We start from the raw sequence: 10,702 nt of genomic DNA, 5'->3' as shown, positions 1-10,702 counted from the left end.
ACTCTAGTGCAATATGACTCACTCCCAGGGTATCAACTTTGTCTGGGGCACTGGAAATGCTCAGAGCTCAGGTAATGACTCACAACAGTGAAGGAGGTGATTCTCCCCCTCTACTCTGCTCTGCTGAGACCCACCTGGAATACTGCACACAGGTCTGGTGCCCTCAATGTAAGAAGGACATGGAACTATTGGAGCAAGTGCAGAGGAGGCCACAAAGTTGCTAAGAGCACTGGAGCATCCCCCCTGTGAGGACAGGCTGAGGGAGTTGGGGCTGTTGAGCCTGGAGAAGAGAAGGTTGTGTGGAGACCTCAGAGCACCTTCCAGGAGCTGAAGGGGCTCCAGGGAAGCTGCAGAGGGATCTGTGTTAGGAACTGCAGTGATAGGACAAGGGGCAATGGGTTCAAACTGAAGGAGGGGAAGTTTAGGTTAGATATTAGAAAAAAGCTTTTCCCTGTGAGGGTGGTGAGACACTGTCCCAGATTGCCCAAGGAGGTTGTGGATGCCCCAACCCTGGTGGTAGTCAAAGCCAGGTTGGATGAGAACTTGAGCAACCTGATCTAGTGAGGAGGTGTCCCTGCCCAGGGCAGGGGGTTGGGACTAGATGATCTCTAAGCTCCATTCCAACCCTTAAATTCTAATTCTGTGAATCTATATTGTAAATCTTTCCTAGTGCTCAAGTGCAGCAACTTTTAACCATGTGTCTTTCAAAGTTTGCTATTGATCTCATGTTTCCTTTTTGGTTTTTCTTTAATGGATTGTAATGTTGGATTAAACAAGACTGTCCTGCAGTGTATTAGATTCTGCTGTTGCTTTATTTAATGGCAAGGGAGGGAAGCAAATTAGAAAAAGGAAGCTACTAAAACGTAAGTGTGCAGAAGTATCCTCATGCTTGATTGATGAAGTTGCAGGCAACATGACCAAGATCATGTAACTGTTGCATTGGATAAAAGAATCTTCCAGCAGCCTGAGATTCCTATCACCAGTTTCTGCAGAATAAATCTGCAACGTGCAGAGGCTTTGAAGGTTGAGAACAAGCAGAAAGAATTATTTTCTCTGCCCTGATTGCCTTTCTGTGTGCTTTAGATCAAAGTGTTCTCATTTATAGTAAGAAGCAAAAATAAATTTAGCTTGCTAATAAGTGCAAGAGAGCTACTTTAAAGCAGTTCAGATGAAAATCATTCGTATTGTAAGCAAATTCCTGAGAGAGATGTTGGGAAGATAAGTGCACAGATGTAAAGGGTCTTTTCTCCTTTCCTTTAGAAGAGCTTTTCATAGGTGTGTTTTGTTGCTTTCTACCCTCAAGACTTCCTTGATTTCCCACTATCAGAGGAAAGGTCCTTCTGCATTACTGTGGCAGAAAGGCTAAATGTTTATAATCAGAAACAGTCGTGGTTGCTTTCAACCAAACATGGCCAGTGGCTCAATTGTCTCCATGATTCTTTCCTCCACTTTTTAATTTGGTTGGCCATGCCTTCTTTTCTTTTCTAGCTCCAAAGAAAAGTTCACTATTCAAGGAGAGAAGGAATTGGAACAGTCTGTGGCATTTTTCTGAATTGCACATTCCTGCAGGTAGCAGGAGTGGAGCAAAACAACTTTGCCTATTAATGTTTTGCTTGGAGCCACAGAGTGGATTATGAAATTCCTGGAGCTGAATGAAACTTCAAATATACAAAACACACATAAAAGAGAAGTAAATGTGGTGAACTTGCGACATGTATTTTCTGTAGTTTCCTTTTTTCTTTGTCATTTTGAGTTTTCTCAAACTCTGTCACGCCTTGGACTCAAAGAGAACTTGAGTGTCTGTGACTGAAACCCCTTTGAAAGCATGAAGAATGCCAAAGAAAAGCTATGTTTGCAGCTGATAACCTGATTTTGTCACACCCCAGTCTTTATCATACACATCTGGCTGCTAGATTGCTTTGGTGCAGTGCTGTGCTGTGAGCAGCCAGAGATTCCCTTGGTCCTGCTGATGGGAGGTTATAGTTGAGCTTCACTGAAAAATTGTTAACTCTGGTTTAATGAGTCATCAACCCCATTGCTGATTCAAATAAATGGAAGATAGACTGGAACCAGTGTTTGTATTTTATTCTTACTTGTCTTTTTGGCCGTATCATAGCATATTATTTAAGTTGCATCGCAGGAATTGGTGCTGTGATGTTATTTTTTTTCCCCCTAGTGTATTACTAGGTCTCTTGGTTTTTTTCCCTTCTGTTGTCTTTTAGTTTCTCTCTGATTTCTGTGTTGTTAGAATTTTGGGGGTTTTTACCAAGTATAAATCAGACTTATCAGGAAAAGGGAGTTTCTTATTAGTATGCAAATATTAGGTGCAGAAGTTAAGAAATGATCCATGAGAAAATTAGTGCTATAAAAGTGTTAGAATATTATTTATACGAACTTGAATGCTTTTTAAAATTTTTTTTGTCCCCCTGAAGATGGCTGGATATCCCAGAAAGTGCTATAATGCCTTCTGGTTTTGCCAGTTCATACCTAGTTAACCTGCACACTTTAAAGAGGGTGAGCTTAGAATTTTAGGGGTTGGAATGGAGCTTAGAGATCATCTAGTCCCAACCCCTGCCCTGGGCAGGGACACCTCCCACCAGAGCAGGTTGCTCAAGGCTCATCCAACCTGGCTGTGAACACTGCCAGGGTTGGGGCAGCCACAGCCTCCCTGGGCAACCTGGCACAGGGTCTCACCACCCTTACGGGGAAAAAATTTTTTCTAATATCTAACCTAAACTTCTCCTCCTTCAGTTTGTGCCCATTGCCCCTTGTCCTGTCCCTGCAGTTCCTAACACAGAGTCCCTCTCTAGCTCTTGTAGCCCCTTCAGATAGTGAAAAGTTGCTCTGAGGTCTCCACACAACCTTCTCTCACAGGAAAAAACATTTTTCTAATCTCCAGCCTGGCCCTCCCCTCCTTCAGTTTGAACCCATTACCCCTTGTCCTGTCCCTGCAGCTCCTAACACAGAGTCCCTCTGCAGCTCCTTCTAGGCCCTTCAGATATTGAAAAGTTGCTCTGAGGTCTCCACACAACCTTCTCTTCTCCAGGCTCAACAGCCCCAACTCCCTCAGCCTGTCTCCACAGGGGAGATGCTCCAGTGCTCTTAGCAACTTGGTGACTTCCCTGGACTTGCTCCAACAGTCCCATGGCCCAGAATGGATAGGGAAGCATGTTGTTTGGTGCCTAGTGAAATTTCTCTCCCCTCAATTAGTTGAATCACATCAGTACTGCAGAGTAGAATACCAACATTAGTGGAAGGTCCATGTTGTTTAACTGTCAAAGAGGATCTAGTGAACTGGTGCCACATCATGGTATGCAGGGGTGGAACTGTGACAAGTTCTGTCTCTAGTTCTGTCTCTAGTTCTAGTACTTAGAAAATGCTTGAGGAAGGGTGGAACTGTGACAAGTTCTGTCTCTTGTCAAAGACTAGTACTTAGAAAATGCTTGAGGACGTTCAGGTGTGGCTCTAAGCAAATTAAACTGTTCCCATCTTTCATGAGTCCTGAGCTCTTAAAATAACTCCTTAATTGCTAATTTTTTAAAAGGTTTGGATAAATATTGACTGATTTATGTATCTGCACAATGTGAATGTGACTTGATGGGCACATCTTCATAGCTTGATGAAGAATTTGGCAGCTGGGGGATTAAACATCATCTTAATTACTTGTGATCCAGGTCAGATATGAATCTGACAATCTGGATAATAAATCCCAAAACCATTGGCAGTTAGCATGCAGTGGTTATTTACTGTAACTTACAGCTCAGTGCATTTGTCTAACACTATGTAGAAGTGTAGAGTTGCAGCATCATCCATTTTTGTTGTGTTGTAGCACTAGAAACAACTTCCAGAAAGATTCTTTTAAGATGTTACTGTGAAATACAGCCAAGAAATGAAACAAAATTATAGAATCATAGAGTTTAGGGGTTGGAATGGACCTTAGAAATCATCTAGTCCCAACCCCTGCCCTGGGCAGGGACACCTCCCACCAGAGCAGGTTGCTCAAGGCTCATCCAACCTGGCTGTGAACACTGCCAGGGTTGGGGCAGCCACAGCCTCCCTGGGCAACCTGGGCCAGGGTCTCACCACACTCACAGGAAAAAACATTTTTCTAATATCCAGCCTGGACCTCCCCTCCTTCAGTTTGAACCCATTACCCCTTGTCCTGTCCCTGCAGCTCCTAACACAGAGTCCCTCTGCAGCTCCTTCTAGGCCCTTCAGATATTGAAAAGTTGCTCTGAGGTCTCCACACAACCTTCTCTTCTCCAGGCTCAACAGCCCCAACTCCCTCAGCCTGTCCTCACAGGGGAGATGCTCCAGTGCTCTTCCCAACTTGGTGGCCTCCTCTGGACTTGCTCCAACAGTTCCATGTCCTTCTTACATTGAGGGCACCAGAACTGTGCTCAGTATTCCAGGTGGGATACTTATATCTTAAAAATTGTATCTATAGCTGCATACAATGTCTTTTCAAAGGTTTTAATTGTGGTTTTGTGTATATTATTTCCCTGAACAATAGCCAATGTTTCCTTTAGCCTATAACCAGTTTTAAGTTGTACCCACTGTTTAAAACCCCAGGTGTTTAGGATTCTTAGGTATTCTCTGGTGAAATAGCTGTACCCTGTTTCATTACCAGTGTCCCTGTAGCAGAAGTGGTGAGAGTAAAGTGTAGTGACCTGAATAGCTGAGTAAGTTGTTCAGTAATAGACTTTATCCTGCTGATACCCTCGAGGCTGAGGTACCTTCCCATGCCATAACTGGGGCACAGTGTGAGTCAGTGACAATGTCAAAGTCTATTCATGGGCTGGAACATGGAACAATCTCTTGGGCCCTGTTCTATTGCTTAGTGCATGCAGCCAGTTTTCCTAATTCAATATATTTATTTCTGCTTTTAAACACACTTCATGCCAAGGTATTTGAGTCCTGGTAAACACACATTGCTTTTATTTATTTACTCAGGGTGTTTCCCTAGTGTGAAGTCATTTTCCCTGCTCCTTCGAAATTCCTGCCTAACCACAGCTGTTTTGAGCTTGGGATGCTCAAAGAGTGAGAAGCATTTGAAAGCTAGGCAGGGAGTTTGCAGCTGCGAGACGTTGGTGACATGCAGCCTGCAGATCACACTTTGATTTGGGAAGAAGGTATGTCCCAGTGCTGTGACAAGGCTGCAGCCAGCTAAGGGATTCCCATTGATGTTCTGTGTACATGCTTTGAGGCCCAAAACAGTGTCTCAGTTAGTGTTTTTAAAATCTATTCCACACATCATCTCTTTGTTAAGAATTGCACTGATAGGACAAGGGATAATGGATTCGAATTAAAGAAGGGGAAATTTAGGTTAGGTATTAGGAGAAAGTTTTTTCCTGTGAGGGTGGTGAGACACTGTCCCAGGTTGCCCAGGGAGGCTGTGGCTGCCCCAACCCTGGCAGTGCTCACAGCCAGGTTGGATGAAGCCTTGAGCAACCTGCTCTGGTGGGAGGTGTCCCTGCCCAGGACAGGGGTTGGGGCTGGAGGATCTCTAAGCTCCATTCCAATCCCTAAAGCTTTTCTACATATATTTCTCTCAGTTATGTTTCTGCCCTCTGGGAAGTGAATTCTCTGTTCCCAACTGCTCTTTCTCTTTTTTTTTTTTTTTTTTCTGTTTGTATTAAATGCATTATCATGTTTTCCCTGATCTACTTTTGGAAACACTTGGTGAACCAGGGCAGAGAAGTTTTCTTTATGTGTGTAAGCCTTTTTCCAGCTCAAATACTCAGCAGTTACATGTAGAGGGGTTATCATCCTGGTTTGAACTTTGTTCTGGCTTTTGGATGTGTTGAATGCTCCAGGATCAATATGACACCAGTTAATGAAGGTACAGGTCAGCAGTGTTTAGTTTTGTTTAGGCTGTGCGAGGGGAGATATATTTCCTGTTGCTTTATGATGTAGAAACAAGGGAGTTGGCTGGACTTGTGTGTTCTGCTCTTCAGAGCTGCTGGCCTGCTCTCACCTGCATGAGTTGGTGGAGGAGGGTGGGGACGAGCTACATGGACTTGGATATTTTGTAGTTCAAGATGCTGCTCAGTGCAACACTGTGTAGTATATCACTAGATGTGTTATGTAAGTGGTTCTCATGTTTGTGTCATGGTTAGGTGGCATGAAAGTAAAATGAAAGTTTCATTTCTTTTGGTCAGAGTCACTCTGCTGGGCTGTGTGCTTATGGCTGGAGTATCCTGGGCTGCACCAAAAGCAGCGTGGCCAGCACTTTGAGGGGCTCTGCTCTGCTCTGGTGAGACCCTGCCTGGAGTACTGCATCTAGCTCTGGGATCCCTAGCACAAGAAGGACATTGACCTGTTGGAGTGAGTTGAGAGAAGGCCACCAAGTCTCTTGGAGAGGAATGGAGAACCTCTCCACAAGGAAAGGCTGAGGATTGGAATTATTCGGCCTGGAAGTGAAAAGGCTTCAGGGTGACCTTCTTGCTGCCATCCAGTACCTGAAGGGAGTCTACAACAAAGGTGGAGAGAGGCTATTTACAAGGGCTTGTAGTGATAGGCCGAGGGGGAATGGCTTCAAACTGAGATCAAGTAGGTTTAGATTAGATATTAGGAAAAAAAAATATCTTTGCTGCGTGAGTGGTGAGACACTGGCACAGGTTGCCCAGAGGAGTTGTGGCTGTCCCATCCCTGGAAGTGTTCAAGGACAGGTTGGATGGGGCTCTAAGCAACCTGGTCTAGGGAAAGGTGTCCCTGCCTGTGGCAGGGGGGTTGAAACTAGGTGATCTTTAAGGTCCTTTCCAACCCAAACCATTCAGTGATTCTATGAACTGTAGTGCTTTGATAGTGATGTAAATGTAACTTATCATGATTCTCTGGAGTGCACAATGAAACAAAGAGATTACAGAATTGGAAAAAGTGAGTTTACTAAATGTTCTATGTAAATCTCATCCCAGTCTTTTGAACCATGCATTGATTGCATCCATTTGGGTCATAAAGGTATACATAGCACATTTTTATATTATGAATAGTCTAAGCTGTACAGTAGTATCCAGCAGTACGTTTTTATATACCATTAAAACTAGCCATTTACATGGTGAGTCAGCCTGATACTCTCCAAATTTTGCCTGTGTCTTGCCTTAATTTTTCTTTATTTTTTCCTTTTCTCCATGTATTGAATTTCTTCAGATAGTCCAAACACACAGGACTATTTTTCTCTTCAGTAAAATGCTCTTGTCCTGACTCCACCTTTGTTGACAAACAGAAAATGCTTGTAGAGATGTAAGCTAAGAGAGTCAAACAAAATATCTCTGTCTTAGCTGTGCATCTTACTAGTTATTTCTGGTATAGCTGCAAATATCCTGACTTTGGTAGAATCAATGTGGTAAAAAACCCCAAATCAACACAACAATTTACAGTTAGTTTTCTCAGTAGATCTGTTACTTCTGGAGAGCTGGAATTGTAATGCTGGTATGGAAAGTTTTATTATTGACCAGTAAAGATCCTTGGTATCTGTTCTCCAGCAGTCATGTGGATTTTGTGGATTTTCTCATCATTCTGTCTGTCAACACAAAGAAGAAGAAAGGTAAATAAATGTCAGTGAGTCTGCTTAGAACCAGGATTGTTGCATTTCTTAGTTGGACACTCCTGCTCTTGAGTTAGCATTGCAAAATGTCTCTGTCACAAGATGAAGTGGCACTTACAGGTCTGTGCATGCTGTTTATTTTTCCCCCCCATGGAGTTTGTACCATATGCAAACACTCAAAAAACTCCTCACACTTGTTTTGGCTGTTGTCAACCCTCAAAATTTCTCATGGACTTTGGTCTTTTGGGTAGTCAGGTAGGGGAGCTGAAAGTTTTATGGAGTTGCAGTGAACCACATCTAACAGGTTTTGCAGGTTACTAGAGGTCCAGGGGACTGCAGTTAGAGCATCATGGACATAGGGTATGCATAGAGCTCTGAAGCTTTAACAGCAGGGTCAGTTCTGACTGAAAGTGCCAACTCAAAAGCAAAGCAGCCTAAGTTGCTGGAGCTAATCATCTTTAAAGGCTTAATGTTCTTTCTTACGTAGCTTCTGACTGATCCTGTCTGAGATTTTCGTGCCAGCATGGCCTTCATCTGTGCAGGGCAGGAAGAGAAAGTACTGCCATGAGACAGTCATGTTTTTAGAGTGCAGGTGATCCTAAATCATCGTGGTACTAGTAAGGACAAGTACAAACCTACTGTGGCTGCATTAGTGGCATGAACTGTGCTGCTGAGTCCCCTGAGCTGCTTCATCTGCCTCTCATCTATCTCCCCAGAGTCTGGAAGGTGCTAATTGTCTGACTGCTGTGTCCTGTGGCTCTTGATGCTGTTTTGTCCTGGATATACTTAGAAGACCAATAGAACAAGTTGGAACAGCCTAGGTCTTGAACTTTCTATTGAGTTGTGTTGCAGATTCTGTATGTGAGTTGCATCTTGTCTCTGTAAGTCATGATGAAGTGCCAGTTTAAATGGGCAGAGTAGAAAATAGGAGTCTGATTTTGATTGTAGAGCCCAATTCTGCTTAAGAAACCTATTTATTTTGGACTATCAGAGCTGATGTATTAAAATGGAGATACTTTTCCTATGCTCCAGTAATAATTTTAGTATAAAAACAGGACATGAGAAGAATCATGAGTAAATGAAGGAAGAAATGCATTGAGGAACTTATAGTGTAGGAATTATTTTCTGGTGCTAGCTGAGACTAGAAAATGAGATTAACAAAGAGTTTTAAAGTAAATACATTACTTGGCCATGGGATCTTTCACATATGCTGCAGCTTTTTGCCACATTCATGAAGAGCTTTTATTTTTTGTGAGAAGCAAAAGAAAAAGCAAAGAGATATGAATTGATACTGTGTCTTCAATACTTATTTCAACTTTTAAAAACTATTTTTTCAACTAAGCATCTCTCATTTGCTCATACTAACACAGAAATGCTGCATTAAATGATGTGACCTGATAGAATAGTTGCTGGTACCAGTACCATACATGAGGTTGTTCCCTGTGGGTCTGAGGACCAGCTGCACACTGCTTTGGGCAAACTGTTGTGATGTGCATCATTAGGACTAGTACAGAAGCTCCTGCTTCCTACAGAAAGCTGCAAATGTATTTTCCAGCTGTCACTGGCAAATGCATTCACTGAACACTTTAGGGTTTCCAGTATTTTGCTGCTTTATTTCTGTACATGGCAGATTTATTGAGGCCTCCTCCTTTGTTGAACAGACTTTTTATTGACTTTTATGTGGATTTTTTTTTTGGTGGATGTTTCATTGATAGCATAGTCCTACAAAACAGCAGTGCAGCACACGTGAGATACAAGACTGGAATTTCTGACTCTTTCCTTCTGGTCTGTATGGCAAACGAGCTATGAATTATCCAAAATAAGCTTTGAGCAATTGAAAATATACTTAATTTGTCTCATGACAGACTCTTTCATCAGAAAACTCCTGCAAGCTTTTCCAAAGCTTGCCATGGGATAACTGCTTCACAATATTCTGGGAATTATGGTTGCTTTTTAAATATGTGTATGTTGAGTAGCTCTTGAATGTGCTGGTGTTGCAGACTGAACTTGACGTGTCAGAGCATCCAGGTCACTGCTCTGTATCACGATGTATAGCTCTTGTTCCAGGTGCTTGGAAGTAATAGTTTATCTACAGATTCTTCTTGTTAGCCATCTGAAACTGCTTGTGAGGACTCCTAGCAGAATTTCAGGAACAGGCTTTGCCAGTTGAAGAGTGAAGGCTGCTGTGAGCTGTAGCTGGATCCAAGGATACAACGTTCACTTGTGGTGGTTCTTCAGGGGGAAGAACAGACTTTTCAAGTATGTTAATAGATGGTTTTCTTGCATTAAGGAGCCCACATTGCAGTGTCTCCTGGTGGGTTTTCTTCTTTGCTGTTTCATTTGTGTTTCACTTTTTATGTAGAAATTATGGCAGGATGTCCAACCAGAATAACTGTGGAGCTGTTCATACAGCACAGGTCTCTTTTGTGAGTGCATTTAAAACAAAGGTGCTTAGATTAGCCACACTTGGAAAAGTAGGGTAGGATTAAATCCCTAGTTTGTATTCTGCATCTCAAATGGGCACCTTGATAGCTGTTTGCTGCTGAGCAAGATGAAGCATAGTTGTGGTGAGACCAGAGACCACAACCCGAGGGGACACTTTTAAGTCTGGTGTTACGGTTGCTGTTTCCCTAGATACAGAACTTGTTCAAGTAGTTCTAGTAATGCTTTCTCTTGGATTTTTAATTTCTGAGGGAGGAAGGGAGGAGAAGACAATTATTTCAGTTCTCTAGAACAAGATGCTTTTGATGGTGGATCTTTTTTAACACAATCTTAGCTTCTTAAGGGGGAAAATTCTGCACTGTAGGTAAAACTTTGCTGTGCTCTGGCTGACTTAGCTGAGTAACCACTGCCTTTGGCTCTCTTGCTTTCAGCTTATGACTTTGAATATATTAAAAGTTTGTGCCTATTTCATATTGGCCTAACTTGTAGGTTTTGTTTTTTTCCCCCTGAGTGTGGGAAGAAGCAGGTTCCAGAAGGAGCCACATGGAAAGGTCTAGTTTTGTGAAATATGTATGTTACATTGTCCAATAACTTTACCACTCCCATCTCTGTTGAAATGTGGAGTTTATTTTATTACCCAGGTTGATTCTAGGGTGTTCTTCATTGCTGAAATGACTCTTATCTCATAGATGATTTGTGTGTTTTGATAAGTAT

The 10,702-nt window shown here is 42.5% G+C and overlaps 1 protein-coding gene across 1 annotated transcript in view; it reads left to right on the top strand.

The window, feature by feature from the left end:
• The window catches only part of LOC103804496 (rho GTPase-activating protein 10-like), a gene marked incomplete at its 3' end in the record, with an annotated part of 60,293 nt that overhangs the window by 18,872 nt on the left and 30,719 nt on the right, over window positions 1-10,702 (top strand). The gene's annotated exons all lie outside the window — the stretch shown is intronic.

Source organism: Acanthisitta chloris, unplaced genomic scaffold, assembly GCF_000695815.1.
Source record: "Acanthisitta chloris isolate BGI_N310 unplaced genomic scaffold, ASM69581v1 scaffold11766, whole genome shotgun sequence".
NCBI classification, from domain to species: domain Eukaryota; kingdom Metazoa; phylum Chordata; class Aves; order Passeriformes; family Acanthisittidae; genus Acanthisitta; species Acanthisitta chloris.
This window is presented reverse-complemented; position numbering and strand designations above follow the sequence as displayed.